This window comes from Neltuma alba, unplaced genomic scaffold (assembly GCF_004799145.2).
Source record: "Neltuma alba isolate B1F8T4 unplaced genomic scaffold, ASM479914v2 tig00004558_pilon, whole genome shotgun sequence".
NCBI classification, from domain to species: domain Eukaryota; kingdom Viridiplantae; phylum Streptophyta; class Magnoliopsida; order Fabales; family Fabaceae; genus Neltuma; species Neltuma alba.
The window spans coordinates 48,132-66,773 of record NW_021633765.1 but is presented as its reverse complement, the minus strand read 5'-3'; the positions used below and the strand labels follow the sequence as shown (position 1 = coordinate 66,773).

Sequence of the window (18,642 nt, the reverse complement as noted above, 5' to 3'; positions counted from 1 at the left end):
AATTTTTGTGAATATATAAAATTATTATGCATGCATTGAGATATTTATGGTGCCTAAATAAACTAATGTTTTTTATACAATAATTCTTATACCTCTTCAAGTGCAAAAAGAGGCTGCTGCAATGAGATTTGGACTTTACTATGAAAAGCATTTTCTCTGCCACTCGAACTTTGTGTCTTGAAGAGCTTCAGTTTCCTACATTGACGAATATCTATTACCCTTAATAATGGATGTAGTAAACTATGATTTCCAATAAAAAATCCCTCTAGTTGAAATAAACACCAAAACACCAATGAGGTCAATTGATTAAACGCAAATTTAACTGGACTGTCCATAGGTCCTTCGCCTGAAACAATATATTTCAAACTCCGTGCATACTTTATGGAAATACTTTCCAGTTGAGTGGCTTGCATTGCAGTGGAGAATGGAAAAAGGTATTCTAAGTTCTGACAGTCTTCAACCCACACAAGTTGCAGGTTGTGGAAACGAAGACTTTCTTGAGCATCTTTAGTCCAAATCTGTTTCAGCTTTGGCAAGTGAAACAGATGGAGTTTCTTCAATTGTGACACTTGTTGTGTCGTTGTTTCCTCTTCATTACGGATTTCTTTGGCAGTTAATTCGAATATCTCTTCCACTGAACCACAATCGCTGACCTTCAATGTCTCAAGGCTTCCAAACGTTCCCCGCATATCAGATGGGAAAATGTTCGCAAGTTTCCCACAATTGCTTACCTCCAAACTCCTTAACCTATCAAATTGAAATTGCCATACTTTCTTCAAGCTTTCCATGTCTCCAATTTTGAGAATCGGACCTGTGTTACAAAGAACAGTTTACAAATCCAAAAGAACCAACATTATATATGAATGATATTGAACGGAATCACACATGGACAAATGTTTGATGTTATCGACTTAACACTTATTTCAAGTCTAATCGTAATACCTCTTGTGAAACAATGCTGCTCGGAGCAATGATCTCCTCCATCATCTCACATTTGCTTATTTCAAGGTGTCTAAGATTTAAAAGACTTCCAATCACAGATGATGAGAATAAATGCTTGAGGCCTCTACAATCCTCAACTATCAAGTTAGCCAAATTGCGAATACAATTCGCCGCAGAAAGTTGATGATCATCCCAAATTTTTTCCAGATTGATTGAACTCAACTTCAATGTCTCCAAACTAGAAAAACTAACCTGTGATTGAAAAAATTTGTTGCTTTCAACTTGGTAAATGGGAAAAAAAAAAGGAGGGAAAAGATGACAATTTGATCCACACTGAGAGAGCCATTGATAATTTGGTCTCGTGAATTTAATAAATTATAGATAAGTCTCAAAGAATTTGGGTACAATTTTTATGACTTATAGACCTTTGGCCGTCGACAGGATGACAATTAATTAAATTTTTAATAATATTTCCTGATGACAATTTACAAGTCTACGTTTGCTGTTTGCAAATAAAACTTTGCATCAATTCACCACCCAACTAATTTTTATTTTCATATTCAAATTTTACAAATCCATTTAAAGCTTTTTCTCGCCTATTCTACAAATTATTTCTTCATATTTTATTACTCTTTTCTATTTTCACCTCATAAATTGCTTGTTAAGATTTTTAAAGTTTCGACTATTTACAAATTTTTTTTTCTAAAATTTACAAGTTAAACTTTAAAATGTGTATTTTTATGGGTTTTTCAAATGTTGCAATTGAGTTTTTTCGAATCGAAAAAATTTTCACCCCCATAAAAATTAATTTTAACAAGTGGTGTATTACAATGGATTTGTAACAATTTATTATGCAAACATCTTCTAAAAAGTAAATGCGTTTGTACAAAACTATCATTTAAACAAGTAGGAAAATGGATTTGTTAAACAAGCTTGAAGATCATGTCGGCCAAGAGGACGCTTGAGTATTACTCTTTCAATTCTTAATATAAGACCTATCTAACTAATTTGATTAGATTAAGAAAATTAGATAAATTAGTTAATTACAAGAAATATGACATGTTTTTCCTAAAACATTATAATCATTTTCCTTAATATCCCCTCTTCTTCCTCTACTTGATTATGGTTGAAGGAGTATCCATAGAGATAATTTAGAAAAAATTGATAAATATGAGACATGGGTCTTATATTTAGGACTAAAATCAACTCAACAATTAAGTTTTGTATTAAAAACCAAAGGAGTATTATAATTCTCATATTTCTTGTAATTAACTAACTTACTTAACTTTCTTAATCTAATCAAATTAGTTAAATAGGTATTATATTAAGGACTCGAAGAGTATTATAAATATAAATTAAATAACCCAACATAATAAGAAGTTTTCTTTAAAAATAAAAATAAACTCTGTTTCTATGTATAAAAAAGGTACAGGTTTGGATGACCCCGGAGAAAAGCTAGTTGTTGAGTTTTGTAAATACAAAAATTGCAATTGCAGTTCAAAGGAGAACTGATCAATTGTAATATGAAAAGAATTGGGAAGCAATTTATGAGTTAAAGATAACAGCCGAAGAATTCTAAAATTTACGGATATAACTTGCAGAAAAAAGAAGAGGCCAAATTTTAAATGGATTTATAAAATTTGAAGAACGTGTGAGAAAAGACATAAGTTGTAAATAAATAGTGCAGATGGACTTGTAAATTGTTACGAGAAAATATTATTAAAATAATCATATTTATTTCATAAAAAGATCATCATATTTAAATTAATTATTAATAAAATATTAATGATAATTTTTTAATGCCCTGCTGGTTCTAGTACTTACCAGCTCGTCACCCATCAATGGTGGTCAAAGGTCGAAGGTTTAGAATAGCATTTTAGATATTTTGTATGTGTTAAAAATTGATGCTAGAGATTCTTAGGACTTGCCTATAATTTATCTAACAAATTTGTTGCGACAAAACTATGATTTTCTCTAAAAATATAATTTATCCGGAGGGAGTACCTCATTACATTAATAATTTGACATTCTACTTCTAGATATATATATATATATATCTATAGATATATTAAAAAATACCATATGTGATCATTGGGATAGTTACTTATGATTCAGTCATTTGATCTAAATTGTAAATAACAAAATTATAAATCGAATGAAAAAGAAACATACCTTAGTGCCATTAAATAATGATGTGGCTGTCATAAAAGATGTCAATTCATTTGAGCAAAAATCATGGATGACTGGCAAATCACAAAGACTCAAAGAGCGTAGTGAATGAAACTCAATCTTCTCATCACCACTTATTCCACTATTTTCATTTTCAACTAACACAATCTTCTTCATTGAATTGCATTCCAAAACTTGGAGCTCAACAAGTCGAGAAAGAGCTTTTTCCATTAAAACAGAAAAGAGATATACCAATTGATCACAACTTTTGACTTTGATGACTGTGAGTTTACCAAAGGAATTAACAGGAAGTGGGCCATCACATATCTTCACTAAGTTATTGAGATTGTGAAGTATTAGTGTCTCCAATTTTGGAAACAAAAAATGAGTTTCATTCCCCTCTGTTGTGTTAATGATATGCTGAACCTGGCCATTATTTTGGATATGGAGATATTTTAGCAGAGGAAATCCTTCTCCATTCAAATCAAAAAGCACATCTGAAATTCCATTGACTTCATCTAAGTACAAATCTTCCACTTGTTTAATCAATGCTTTAATCCCATGCTCCAAATGAATGCTAGTATCAAGCTTTAGCTTTAGCAACCTTGAGGTACTTCTGTCACTTGACTGTTCCCATTTATCTCCGATAACAATCTTGTATCTCTCTAACTTGTCAAACATCATGTCCCCCGACAGCATCCAAGCCTCACGAATTTGAATTTCTAAAGTAGTTAGGTTCGTCAAACACCCAAGCTCAGCAAGACTAGCACTTTTGGTTTGCTCAGTTGAACTTTCCTCCTCCCACTTAACTAAGGCATTGCCCATATAAAGTTCCTCTATTTTAGTCAATTTGCACAAAATGTTGGGTGGAATGATCTTAATTCTAGAATTCGTCAAATCCAACATTTTTATATGAGTCAGTTGTCCTATTTCACTCAGCAACTCCATCATGTATGAATTCAAGAAACTAAGAATTTCTAAATTTGTCAAGGCACCTATTCCGTCCATATTTTTCAAATTGCAATGATCCAAACACAATGTTTTAAGCTTGGTCAAGAAAAGAAGAGATATAGGCAGCGAAGGAATTATCAAGCTTGTCAAGTCTAATGCTTCAAGGCTGCTCATTCCCTCGAAAAAAGAATCTGGAATTTCCAAAATGCAACCCTTTCTAATACTTAAGAGGAAAAATTTTAAATTAGGACAGTCTAGCTTTTGAGGAAGCTCTTGGATAAAACAATTTCTTAAGATTATTTGAGTACACCTTTCAAGAAATCTCTTGCTTGGCCAATCTTGCATGCTATCATTTCTCAATGCAAAAACATGTTCACTCTTACGAGCAATTGAAACAGCTATTTCACAAACGATGTCATGCATTTTAATCTCATTGGTCTTGTTTGCATCATTCTCAGGTAACAAACAAGATGCCTTCAAGTCATCAATTATTCGGTACAATCGATTTCTTGCATCTTTAATGGTATCTTTGTGCTTCAGAACACCCAAACCAAATATATATTTTAACAAGTCACTAAACCACACAGGCGGTCCATGTGCACCACATAGCAAGAATACTTTCTTCATTTCATCATCTTCCAATCGATTGTAAGTAAATTCAAAAGCTGAAAAAACAGTCCCATACATGTCCCCATTATCAACTCTCTTTAAATTGTTCAAGGCATCTGTCCAATAATGAATATTCTTATTAAATTTTAGTGACTTTGCAATTGAGACTATCATAACAGGCAAACCTACACATCTTTCAACCACTTGGGTTGCTATGTTTTGCAAATCAGGATCTTCAATAGCATCACCAACCGTATCTTTAAACAAACTCCATGATTCTGTATTATCCAATACTTTTATAAGAAAGTTACTTTGAGTCTCATTCTTCTGTAAAATATCTAACTGTCTAGAAGTCAACAATAATTTGCAGCCTTGATAAGTTTCATTCTTCTGTGAAATATCTAAACGTTTAGAAGTGAATGATAATTTTCCATCTGTAAGATCTTGCTCAGATGGAATTCCCAACTTGTCCAAATCTATTTTCTCCCACAAGTCATCTAGTATGATAAGGACATTTTTCTCCATTTTTATCCTTGCAAAAAGGCGGTCAGCTCTTCCAATTGAAGTCTTCTCATCCAAGTGGAAGCCTAATTGATATGCAATCTCATCTTGAACTCTTTCAACACCCAACGGTTGGGATATAGTTGCAATGGCCACCATATCAAACAGCTTTCTATCCTTAACATGTTTGGCAACTTCTTTAGCTAGAGTGGTCTTTCCCACTCCACCCCACCCATAAATTCCAACTTTGCGTATTTTGGGGTCAGCTAGAGACAACATAACCTCCTCCTTCATTGAGTTTCTTGAGTCAAGCTTTTCACCACCTCGAGTTGCAAAAATTAAGTTTCCCATGCTAGAACCGGGAACATACCCAACTCCACTATCAAACTTCCCCTTGTCCTTCAGTTCAGAAATGGTGAATGTCATTTTCTTCGCTTTTCTACCAAGTTGATGTCGTGATATCAAATTAGGAAAAGACCATTTCCAACACCGTACACTAGCACGAGGTTGATCTTCACGAAGTTTCTCTACTTCTTCCAAGGTATCGCCAACTCTGTTTTGCCAACTTAGTACTTCATCTTCAATCTCTCTTCCATTCCTTCTTTCTGCTTCAACATCATGCTCGACGCGAACTTTTCTTTCTTTCAACTCCTCAATTTTCTTCTCTAGCTCCTTATAGTTCCCTTTGTAAAATAATAAATATTCCACTTGCCTTCCAATGGGCATAACAGTTAACTCTGCTATTTTTCCAACAATAGCAGCGAGAACCTCCATTCTTACTTCCTGGATAAAACGATAAGAAATTTAAAGCTTCGATAAACAGGGGTCATAGTTATAATAATGACTCCCCGAAGAAAATGACGAAAAAGGGACGCATACATAAACCACGCCCACGCATGCAATTGCTTGGCTTTAACTAATAAAAGGCAGTATGATCAGTAGTAAATTCGAAATAGCTCTCAAATTCAAATTCAAGTTATTAATTCTAGCTTCGAAGGGTTCAATGAATCTGGGTATTCTTCTTCTTGTTCTTTTTTTTTCCCCAACAACGAATCTGCGTATTATTCATGGGAGTATTTGTCTCTGCTTTCGTCTTGTCTTCCCTAGGAATACGTGGCTTTACTTTGCTCAGTTTAATGAAAGCCTTCCTTGTTCTTGTTCTTCATTTTTTCACTAAGCATATATTTTCTTAGCAGAGACAATCTCATGTGAGATACTGCCTCTCGTAATAGGAATTTAAATATTAGTAAACCACGTTATTGGAAACTAGTACTTTCTATTAAATTCAACTTTGTTGGTTAATTTTTTTTCAATTGATTATGAATTTTATAAATGATTAGCCCCAATTTTTCCATTGGTTTTGGGCTGATGGAACCATAATTATACAATTAGACAACAGTTGTTTTGAGCCTAAACATTAACCCACACCTAACTAGTGAAAAGTTTGAAAAGGGCTTAGACTCCTCAGCACATAAGCCTAAATGATTGATCCAAAATAATGTTGGGCCTAAACGAGGTTTTACATTTCAAACGGGCCCTTGAACCAACAATCAATACACTCGTTCAAACATCAATGACCCAGCTGCAAGCGTATCACTGTTAGACTGGTTATGATCAATTTACTGTATCTTAACTTTATATCATTATAGATGACATCTGGTATAATGTTACTTCACAATATTACATTTATATGAAGAGATTAATCATAGGTTTTCAAAATCATTCTAAGCCTTTTTAAGATTCAAGAGCACACATTCATATATATATATATGTATATATTTATATATATATCACAACTCATTAGGCACTTTTAAAAAGATAAACTTTGAAAAAAAAATGTAACAAATAATTAGAAGTACAAAGACTAGACATCTGTGCTTACATTAAAAAAAAAAAAAAAAGCCCGCGATTTAAAAAGAAAAAAGAGAATATTCATCAAAGATCGAAGAAAAGGGGTAGAAATAAAGCAGAAAAAGAGCAAGAGCCACATGTAAGTTCTATATCAAGATGTCAAGGTTAAGGAGGTGTTTGGAAACACCCAAAAGTGCTTCTTATAAGTACTTTTGTGTAAAACGAAACAAATTCTTTCACATATTTATTTTATATACCCTAAAAACACTTTTAAAATCATGATTTTGATTCTATTCAAATACTCCCCAAATAAAGTTAGTAATTTAGGCCGAGCTAGCCAGCCTAATAAGCCTTAAAAACTTGTGTTTTTCTTAAAATTGGTTTTTCTAAGCTAGCTCCAAGAAATTAGTCGGGTTCAAACTAAACCCGAATACACAAATGCAATTGTTTTTTGCATTATAAAGTGTAAATACTTCACTTGATGAGCATCCCCAGATGAAGGTTGAGGTGGCAGGTAGAGGCATTTCAGGATGTGAGGAACTATCTAGAGCGGTCAGAAATGTTTGGATAGGGTAAATAAGCTTATCCTCTAAACTAACTTTTTTTCCAAAGCTCCATAGAGTAGCTTCTGCCTTCTACACGGCAAGTCAATATGGTCCACCCGGATATTTCTACTTTTAATATAAAATATTAGTACGTTAATTTGAAGATATTAAAAAAATAAATAAATTATTTAATTATATCATATATTATATAATCTCTGTAAAATACTTATGTATATCATGAGATTACATATTAGTTTATAAATCATGCAAATTAATTTTTAAAAAAATAAATATAAATATTTTAAAGTAATTTATTTAACTTCGTTAATCTTTCCAAATTAATTATATATATTTGATTATCTATAATGTATTTTCAAAATTTTCTCACTAACAAATATTTTTATTTTATAATTATAATTTTAATATTTTTTTACAATTATCATATTAATATTAAAACATTACTATTTAATACTTTTCAATCATTTTATATCTAAACTTATTTTTTTATTAATCATCTATACAAGTTTTAGCTTTTTCAACTGACTTTTTATAAATATCAATCTAACTCTAATTTAATTTAGATTTATAAAAATGAGTTAAAATAAAAATCACTTTTATCACTGCCAATCTAAATGCATTCTTAAAGTTTTTTTTCATAATTTATTAATAACAAATGCCCTGGGTTTCTTACTTTTCCTGTTTTCCGTATCCTTCCCATCAGTCGATTACAATTGGATACAAGTCTCCAGGGAGGACGGAGAGCATGGGGCATATGGAAACGACTGAGGTGTCATTATTGCCAAAAAAATGGTCCAGGTGTCAATGGCAGAGTTAAAAAAAAAAAAAAAGTTAATTTAAGTGAGATTGCATCATCTTTATTCCATTATGCGCTGAGTAGCCCTATAAGAGCGTCATTTTCATTTTTTAATAAGATAATATTTATTTTTTTCCAAACACTTAATGAGTTTTTTTTTAAATTTTACTCCTTGTACATATTTTTAATTTATTTATTATATTTTTTATTTATTCTTTTTATTAATAAGAACATCTTTTAAAAAATATATATACTTTATATATTTATTGTTTTAAACTAATTTTAACTAATTTTTTAATTAAACATTGATAAATTAAAGAGGCGCAGATAAAGTTCGAAAACCCAAAGTTCATGGCCTAGCGTGGCTAGTGAAATCCAAGGTGAGAAGAGTAGGTTCTTAGGGTAAATGTATCCAGCTCATGCTTAGCTGTAATTTTTAACTGATTTAGATATGACACGTACTAATGTCCATATAAGATGGACTTCACTGTATTAATTTAATATAAAATTTATTTAATTAATTTAATTAGATTTAAAAAATTATAAGTTAATTAATTATAATAAATATGTCTTTTTTTTTTCAAAATATCTTAACCGATTTTATTATATTCTCATATACTCCCTCCGTTCCTTATTATGAGAGATATTTGATGCTTATGGCATGTTCCCATATATAAGAGACACTTAAAAGTTGTCTCTATTTTTTTGTATTGATTTATTATTTTACCCTTATTTATTTTGTTTCCAACTCATACCCTCTCTCCCTCCTACTTCTCTTTCTTTTAATAATTTAATTGTTCTCTCTCATATTCTCTCTTTATTAATGGGGGTATTGTTGTAAAAAAACATTATACTTTTTACACATTAATTATCTTCAACTAATTTTAACTGTTTTTTTTATCAACGTAATTTGGTTATTTATCTTTTATAATAAGGAATGGAGGGAGTAGTTAAAAAGTATCAATAAGAGTATTTTAGAAGAAAATTGATAAACATGGAAAATAAATTTTATATTTAGAATCAAAACTATCTTTATAATTAGGTATATATTAACTAATAGAGAAGAATTAAATATATCATTCAACTCATTTGATCTCTCTTCTTCACACAGGTGGGATAGCTTTCGGATAGAATGGGAGGGTGGTCCATTTTTGCATAAAATTGGTTGGATATTAAGAGAGTCTTTAAATTTAATTAAAATCATGGTTTTAAAAATAATTTTACAGTATACAAAATAAATATGTGAAAAAATTTATCTTAATTTATCAAAAAATAATTTTAAAAAGGATTTTTCATGTTAGCCAAACACCTACTAAATCAATCTGAGCTTGTCCCTAATTCCGACGAGGATAAAACCCTTTCCATCTACTGTATGCTTTAGGAAATAAGTTATTTCCGGAAAAAGAAAAAAAAAAACAACAGAAATTGAGGTAACGAGAAGCGGCATCTCTATCAGTATCATCAATAAAAACAACACTGATAGAAACAACAATAAGGAAGGAAAGTTACCTGAAGTAGATGAGGATATGCTGTGCCTGTGGTCTTCGCTTCAGCTTTGAGAAAGTTCTGTGATTGACAAGAAACAGATTAGGTATTCCAATCATGGCACTCTTCATTAATTATTTTATCTGAAAATTTAAAACCATCAAGAGTCAGAATTTACCAGCAACACTACTGATCAGCACAACTTCTTGTCTCTCGTGAACTCTATAGATGAAGCAGACACTACCATAATCTTTAAGGCAAAGATTTGTTTTTTTTTTTTTTGGGAGACTTTTATACAAGATTGACCACAACGAAAAACGACAGACTTTCTTCAAACCAGACACTTCCACTTTTTTTTTTTCAGATTTTTATGGGCATATGATTGACAAGAAAACAACAAATCCAAATTCTCCAAGGCAAACCTTTTTTTTTTTCCCCGAGATTTTTATATATACAAGATTGATCACAATGGAAAACAACAGACTTTGTTCAACCAGACGCCAACCTTTTTTTGAGGGGAAAACAATTTTATACGTAAACTTAAGAGGAAAGGGGGGAAAACCGTTGAAGGGAATTTTTTTGGGATTTTTATGGGCATATGATTCACAAGAAAACAACAAAACTAATGCAGGAAAAAGGCTTTTTTTTTTTTGGTTTTTGATAAGTAGCTTGTATGTAAAAAACAGCAAAACAAGTTTGATCTGAAAATTGGGAAGAAAAAGAAGTGATTAATAGCTAGAGAGATACATGGTAGCTAGACACAGGAACTAGAAGACTTCATAGGAAATGGATATTTGATTTGGAATGATTCTTCTGAAGCTTGGAGGAAACAGGAGAACAAGTTTAAAAAACAGAGAGTGAGGTGAGAAATAGGAAGCAATCAATACCAGATGCTCTTCAACTAGAACAAGAAAGCAACAGGAGGAAAACGAAAGAGGAACAAGAGATGAGGAAGAAGGAGGGGCGGAAAAAGATGGAAAACATGTGGTAGGCCTTTTTTAAAAATGCATCTTTTAGGTACATGATAGGCTTCTTTTTTTAATCTTGTTTGTGAGATGTTTCTGCCTTTTTTCAAAAAGAGAATTATAATGAAGTTTAGGAAAAAAATATACTCTCCCAATTTTAAATATAAAATTCATTTTGTAATATAAATTACATTACAAGATGGGTCTTATATTTAAAATCAAAAGGAGTAATTACTAAAAAGTCTCAATAACAAATTAGGAGTTGTCATTTTCTTTTAAAACTTATTATTACATGTTGTTTAGTTGTTATTAAAACTTTTTAATAATTATATTTTTTATTAAGACTTTGTTGCAATTCTTCCCTTTTTTTTTTTTTTTAAACGCATTAGATCTTTCTTTAACTTGCATTTTAGTTTTCACTCTTGTGATTTTATTATATTTTTTATAAATAGATTATTCTCACACATATATCAATATATGCAGATATTAAAATATTTTAATATTATCTCAGTTTTATATTACACAGTAATGATATAATTATTTTTTCAAAAACTAACAACGTTTTTCACGCCTTTTCTTTTAGTGGCCGACAATTCTTTTATCCATCCTTTCAACTTTTTAGACTAAGAATAGAGTTGTTACTGATTGAATGATGATTTATTATATAATTCAATTGGTGTGGATAATGTACTGCAGGATATACAGAAGATAGAGTATACTATTGAAGATTTACTATCCTCGTCGTAAATATGAATTACAATATCATCAGTTTTTTATAAGATACATTTTTTTATTTAAAAATTGAATGTATCCTTTTTATTTTTACTCCCAATTAATCATGTATTTTTCCTACGTTAGTTTTCTACTCTTCTTTTCTCTCGTTTAGTTCCTAAACAAGGGTATGTCTGGAAAACGACTACACTCTTTTTTAATGTATTTATTGTTTTTTAAAAATTCTGAGTTTTAATTAATTTTTTAATTTACGCAATTCAGTTATTTGTTGTAAGTTGTATATATATAATGGGGTCATGGGGGGAGAAATAACTAAATTAATGATCATTCCTATGATTTGGTTGAATAATGATCAAGTTTGTTTTCTTTACGTAGATGTTCCAAGTGCCTCCCACCTCGGAATCTATTAGTGTCAGTACTTAATATAAGGACTAGATAATTAATTTAGAAAAGGTAAAAAAACATATTAGTTAAGTATAACAAATATACGTTGACTTCGTTAAATTATTTTTATTTAATCATGTACAGTAAAATTATACTTTAATAAAAATACCTTATAATCAATAGGAATTTTTTTAGAACACATTATAAATTTGAGATACAAAATAAATTGGAGTTTTATATTTATGACTTTTAACTAGCTGTTATATTTAGGATTAAGGGTAGTATCTATAATTGAGTTATAGTTTTGGTTGTTCTTTAGAGAACGATGCTGATTTTATTCAGTTCTGTTATTATTTTCCTTGTCTGTGAGAAAAATTAAGAGTATTTTTGAATTTGAATTGGAAAAATTGAGTTTAGTTGCGATGAAATTATAAAACTGGTTTATAAGATCAATTTTTGAAAAATATAATTAAACTATTTATCTTTGTTTCCTTTAAAATCTGCAACTTGAAAGAAGCTTGTTCCAATGAAATGGTCTTAAAATATATTAGCTGCTTTTCAGATCGGATCTTGGAATTTAATAACTACTATTTTTATGGCTGGATTTCTACTATTTTGATTTTACATATTAACAGATACAGGGAAAAAAAAAAAAAAAAGGGCTTCCTGCCTCCAGGACTTTTTGAGATACATATTCAACGAAATCAAATCAAAGGGAAAGCATTATTATCTGCTTCAAGACTTTACTAATTTAAATATCTCAATTGGGTTATAACTTGTAAACTTGGTGTATCCATTTCATTCAAAGATGAAATTAATTATTCGACCTAAAAACTTAAAACTAAATTTCTAGCTGTTGCAATTAGCTGCAAAATATCTAAGGCAAAGATTTTGTCTTTTTGTTCTTTTTAACTTTATAACAGGTTGATCAAAATGAAAAACAACAAAACTTTGTCCAAATGAGACACCCACATTTTTTAATAAAAAAATAATATTTCATATGTGAATTTAAGAGCAAGAAAAAAGAACCTCCGAAGGGAGATTTCTTTCCTTTCTTTTTTCCTTAGATTTTTATGGGCACATGATTGACAAGAAAACAATAAAGCTGATGTTTTGTTGGTTCCACTACCCCAGACTCTATAAAGCTAACGCAAGAAAATGACTTTTTTTTTTAAAAAAAAAATATAAGTAGCTTGTATGTGGAAAACAGCGAAACAAGTTTGATCTGAAGGGAAGAATAAGGAGTAATTAATAGAGAGATATATTGTAGACACAAGAACTAGAAGAATTCTTCGGAAATCAATGTTTAATTTGAAATGATTTCTTCTGAAACTAGAAGGAAACAAAATAATTAGAGAGTGCTGATAAAAGGTTTGAGAAATAGGAAATAATGAATATCATATGGTCTCCTACTAGAAGAAGAAAAGAAAGAGGGGGAAAAAATAGGATTAAAGAACAAAGTTGTTTAGGAAGTTTTAACTATGTAATACAAAATTACTACAATTTTAAATTTTTAGTACAAATTTGTACCTAACAATGGTGGTTTTACTGATCGAATAATGATTCATCATTTAATTCAAGTAGCATGGATCAATGTACGGTAGGTAGAGATGAAAATAGACGAGGGACTCTAGGCAAATAGGTCTAGGCCGTTATAAATATCTAAGACGTGAGTCTGAAATGTATATAGGCTTTTTTCGGGCTTAAGCCTAAGCATTGCCTAAAATATGCTTTAGAAGTCCATGTTTCCGAGTTCACATATAATTCTTTAAACCTATTTAGAAATCTAGGTTATGTCTTAAAAATCTGGAATCTATTCTCACTTATAATATAAGAGTTTAGAAAGAAAAAGAAAAGAATACATACTGACAACAATTGTCTAAGCAATTAAGAATAAGAAAAACCAATCATCTTTTAATTAAGGAGATATATTTTCTAAAATCAACCAAACACAGCAAGTGACATGCAAAACTGAATTTTACCTCTTTTGGTTTTCGTGCAGAAACTATGACATATTTTTCTCACTGAGATTATAATGTTTCATTTAGATCTCACTGAAATAAACTTGCAACAATTTCTATGCTTCATTGAATAACACATATCATGGGAGAGGGAGTAAGCTAGTGTTGCTGTCTTGAGTGATGAAAAGGGATCGAGGGAGTAAGTTTTAAAATCTTTTTAGGGCACATATAATAAAAAATAATGATTTCCGGCCTTGAGGGCCTTATGAGATACTACATCCATGAAGAGATTAAAAAAATTAGTTAAGTTGGTTAATTGTAATAAATGTGTATTGAAATTCTTAAACCACCATATTTAATCATGTGTATTGAAACTATTTTTTAGTGAAAACCCTTGCAATCAATAGAAATATTTTAGAGAAAACATTTTAAATTTGAGAGACAAAGTGAATAAAATTTATATTTAAGATAAATCTAATTAGCTCTTATATTTGTAATACCTATTCAAGAAAATCAAATCAAAGAAAAAATTTACTCTCTATGTGATAATGTGAAGAACCTGACAGAGTCTGGCATTCCTTTAAAGGCTGATGCAATTATTGTCAATTGCCTAGCATAATGATTGGTTAAATTTGTGCAATTTAATTTTCCTCTTATGTTGTCCCCTTAACATGTTGGCTAGAGAAAATGGAGGAAAGGAATGAAACAAACAGAATAGATTATTGAAGGACTCAGTGATCACGGAACACTGACTCCTCAGCATATATTTGGACTATAATCACAGAAAGATATTTATGCCAATTACTTTTTGCGTTGGTTATGTTAACTATTTTCTTAACTTACAAGACTTTATTGAGTTATTTAAATCTCTTAATTGGGTAACTCTTTCATATTCTATGTTACACTGTAATTCTAGTTGAAAATGGATACAAGCTGGTGCAACTATCTCGCTTGGGTTACAGGACTATGGTGTAAATATCCTGCATGGCTGAAGAATGTAATTATGAACTGGGAAAATATCTAAAAAATGCTTTCTTCAAAGAATCAAAAGTCACCATAATCTTCAAATACCAGTCCGAGTTTTTCACACACCATTCTTTCCATGAAGTATATGAAAACTGACTAGATATTCTACGTTGACCACATTTCCTTTCAAAGCTGATGCAATCATCGCCAATCCCCCAGCATATGGTATAGTTTTTTTTGTCAGTAGCATTTTGATATGATTGGTTATATTTGTGCATTTTAATTTTCCTTTCATGTTGTCCCCCTAATTTGTTCGTTAGAGAAATTTAGTTTTTGCGATGTTCGCTAAATTAATTCTATTTTTTTCTAATTATTAAATCAGATAACTTCAAAATAATAATTAGATGGGATTATAGCTAGATCATGAAATCTTGTTTAGGAAATGCGTTGGGACTGCAAAAGTGATGAGTAAAAGGAATGAAACAAACAAAACAGATCATTGAAGGACTCTGATGACATAACTCTGACTCCTCAACCTCTATTTCGACTATAATCACAGAAGACACATGCCACTTACTTTTTGGGTGCATTGTGTTAACTATTTTCTTAATCCACAAGACTTTACTATGTCATTCATATCTCTTAATTAGGCAAATCTTCCATATTTTTCATAACCTCCAAACTTGGTCAATCCATTTCATGTAAAGATGAAATTGTGCGACCACAAACCAGTGTTTGTTCACTGATTTCTGGTTAGACTGGTCAGTTTGCATCTACTTCTACTAGTTCCATGTTACACTAGTGATTCTAGTTGAAACTGGATACTAGCTGGTGTAATTTCCTCGTCTGGATTACAAAACCATGGTGCAAATATCCTGAACGGCTGACAGAAGAATGCAATTATGAACTTGAAAAAAGATCCAGAAATGATTTCTTCAAAGAATCAAAAGTCATCATGATCTTCAAATACCAACCCAAGTTTTCACACACTATTCCCCTTTTGATGTTGGGATGGTCTGTAGGGCAATTCTACTTGTTTTCAAACGTCAGAGAAAAATACTTCACTAATAAATTTTGTCTTTCTGTAATGTAATCATACGATATGCTATACTTCATCCAATTTTATAATGTGAAATAAGTCCTATCTTTTTCTTAGTCAGGCACGCTTTCTCGCCTGTTCATCATACTTTGCTGATGGACATTGCAACATTCAATTTTAGGTCATACCCATGCGGCAGAGGCACTGAAAATACCGATACATATTTTTTTTACAATGCCATGGACGTAAGTCTTATCTCGGTAATGTAGTCTTACTTCTTCAGCATTTTCTAGTCTAGAAAATTTTATTTCATGTTTTTCGATAATTGTTTATTGGTATTGTTTTGCGGTAAATTTAAATCTGCATTGTGTGTACTGTCTTCTTCCTTCAGGCCTACCAGTGAACATCCGCATCATTTGTGCCGTGTGAAGCAACCAGCTGGACATAGGGTGAGTTTCTTAAATTTGTTCGGTTCTCATGATTCCTTCACTTTTCTTTGTCCACGTATTTTAATTGGAGATCAGTCATGTATAACAATTTCAGCTTTCATATCAAATTGTTGACTCATTGATTTGGCTGGGAATACGAGACATGATCAATGATCTTAGAAGAAAAAGTTGAAGCTCCGGCCAGTCACGTACTAAAGTAGTTCACAAGGCTCTGGTAATGATGTACCACATGCATAGATATGGAGCCCTCACCTTGTTCCTAAACCGAAAGGTTTGTTTTAGATCTCAATCATAACATTTATAATTTATAGTCATATTCATGCGCTGCACATCTAAATAGTGTTTCATGTCATAAAAGTTCGTTGCTCTTGATTCTGGTCTTTATATATCTTTATTTTATGTTGTTGTCCTTTGGTGCCAAATGAAAAGGGTGCTTGATGAAATTATTTCTTTCAATTAAGGAAAATGTTTCGGCAAAGACAGTGTGCTTTGCTGTTGAGAAAAGCCTCAATTAATCTTGGGCATTTCGCTTCCTCTTCCTTCCTTTTTCATTCAGTGAATAAATTCTTCACTCCACTCCCCCCCAGGGAAAAAACCCCCAAACAACAACCCAAAAAAAAACTTTTTTTTTTGCTTAATTTTTCTCCCTTAAAGTAAGTTAACCTCTTCCACTGGTTATATTGTTTCTTTTTCTCATCCTATTTGAACCGTTAACTCCATGTAGAAGGTGTGTCAAGTGCTTGAAACATAACCTGTATTATCTTCTGCTGCCAGACCCATGACAGGAGCATCTAATCTCTGTTATTTCTTGGTTTGCAGACTGGGGTCCAAAAATTGATGTTGTCGGGTTTTGCTTGCTTGATCTTGCATCAAACAACCCCCAGAGTCACTCGTGAAGTGGCTTGAGGAGGCTGACAAGCCTGTTTACATTGGATTTGGTAGCCTGGTAAGTCTGTTTCATTATTTCCATTATGCATTTTGGCCATATCATTCCTGTTTGCTAAAACACATTTGAACTTTATGTTGTCTTCTTCGAAAAAGATTCATGCATTTCAATTTGGTTCTGATATACAATGGGCAGGAAATGGTTTCCAAGACGTGCCAATCTGCTACATCAGTTAATCGTTATATAACTTGCCTCTATCATAATTTACAGAGGGTCTACTCTGCAAAGTGTTCATTTTTTTTTTCACTTGTTATAAACACGTAAAAGACTATTGAAAATATCATGTCAAATGAGAATCAAATGGTCCTATTAATTGTTTTTATCTATTTTTCAATGCTGAATGAGATAAAACATCCTAAAATTTTGAAACTAAGGTTCAGGAATTATAGTTAATTACCATGTACTTAAAAGAGCCACTATTAATTAACTGCCTTCTGGTTACTAAGTCTTTTCGCTCCTTGATGATGAACTTATGTAATATAAAGGTTAATACACGAATTATGAGGATGTTAGTATTATTGCATCCTTAGTACAATTTGGTACTTCCCCTGTTTGAAGTTTTGTTCTTTTTTAATGATTGTCTGTCTGTTATACTTGAGGCTTCATGTACCGCTAAATAATAAAGAAGGGAATTAGGATTTCATGAACTGAATTTTTATTTTATCATTGCTCTTTTGATCTTATTTACTTCATGTCTTTCTCGTACACTTATTACAGCCTATTCAAAAACCAGAAAAAATGACTCAAATCATTGTAGAAGCATTAGAAAAAACTGGACAGAGGGGCATCATCAATAAAGGATGGGGAGGTCTTGGAAATTGTAAGATAAAATCTTACTTTCTTTTTCTGTAGTAATCGTCTTTGGTTTTAAACTATTTATGCTTCTTCTCAGTGGCAGAACCAAAAGACTCTATATACTTATTGGATAATTGCCCTCATGACTGGCTATTCTTACGCTGCAAGGCTGTGGTGAGATCCTCTATTTCTATCAATCTTGGTTCGGCACAATTTCAAAGATACTTTGACATCAGGAAATCACTAACATAAATCTTGTAATTCTCAGAAATTTGTGCCATGGTAGATGTAGAGGAGCTTTAGTGTCAGCCAGCTAAATTGCTGGTTCAAACTTGTCTGAGTGTGTTGGACTTTCTGCTCTAACTTAGCAGTTTACTATAATTTTTTTGGCTAGTCAAGGGCTTCAATATTCTTGGGAACCTCCATCTTAATGCTTGACATGCTAATAATCTCCATCATAGGTAGTTATTACATGATGGTAGTTATCTTAGGTGGTTTAGGCTATATTTGGTATTCTGTTTGCAAGACCCAAACCCAC

The 18,642-nt window shown here is 31.4% G+C and overlaps 1 pseudogene; it reads left to right on the top strand.

Moving 5' to 3' along the window:
• Positions 1-18,642, top strand: part of LOC114745208 (sterol 3-beta-glucosyltransferase UGT80A2-like) — a 29,994-nt pseudogene that overhangs the window by 9,273 nt on the left and 2,079 nt on the right.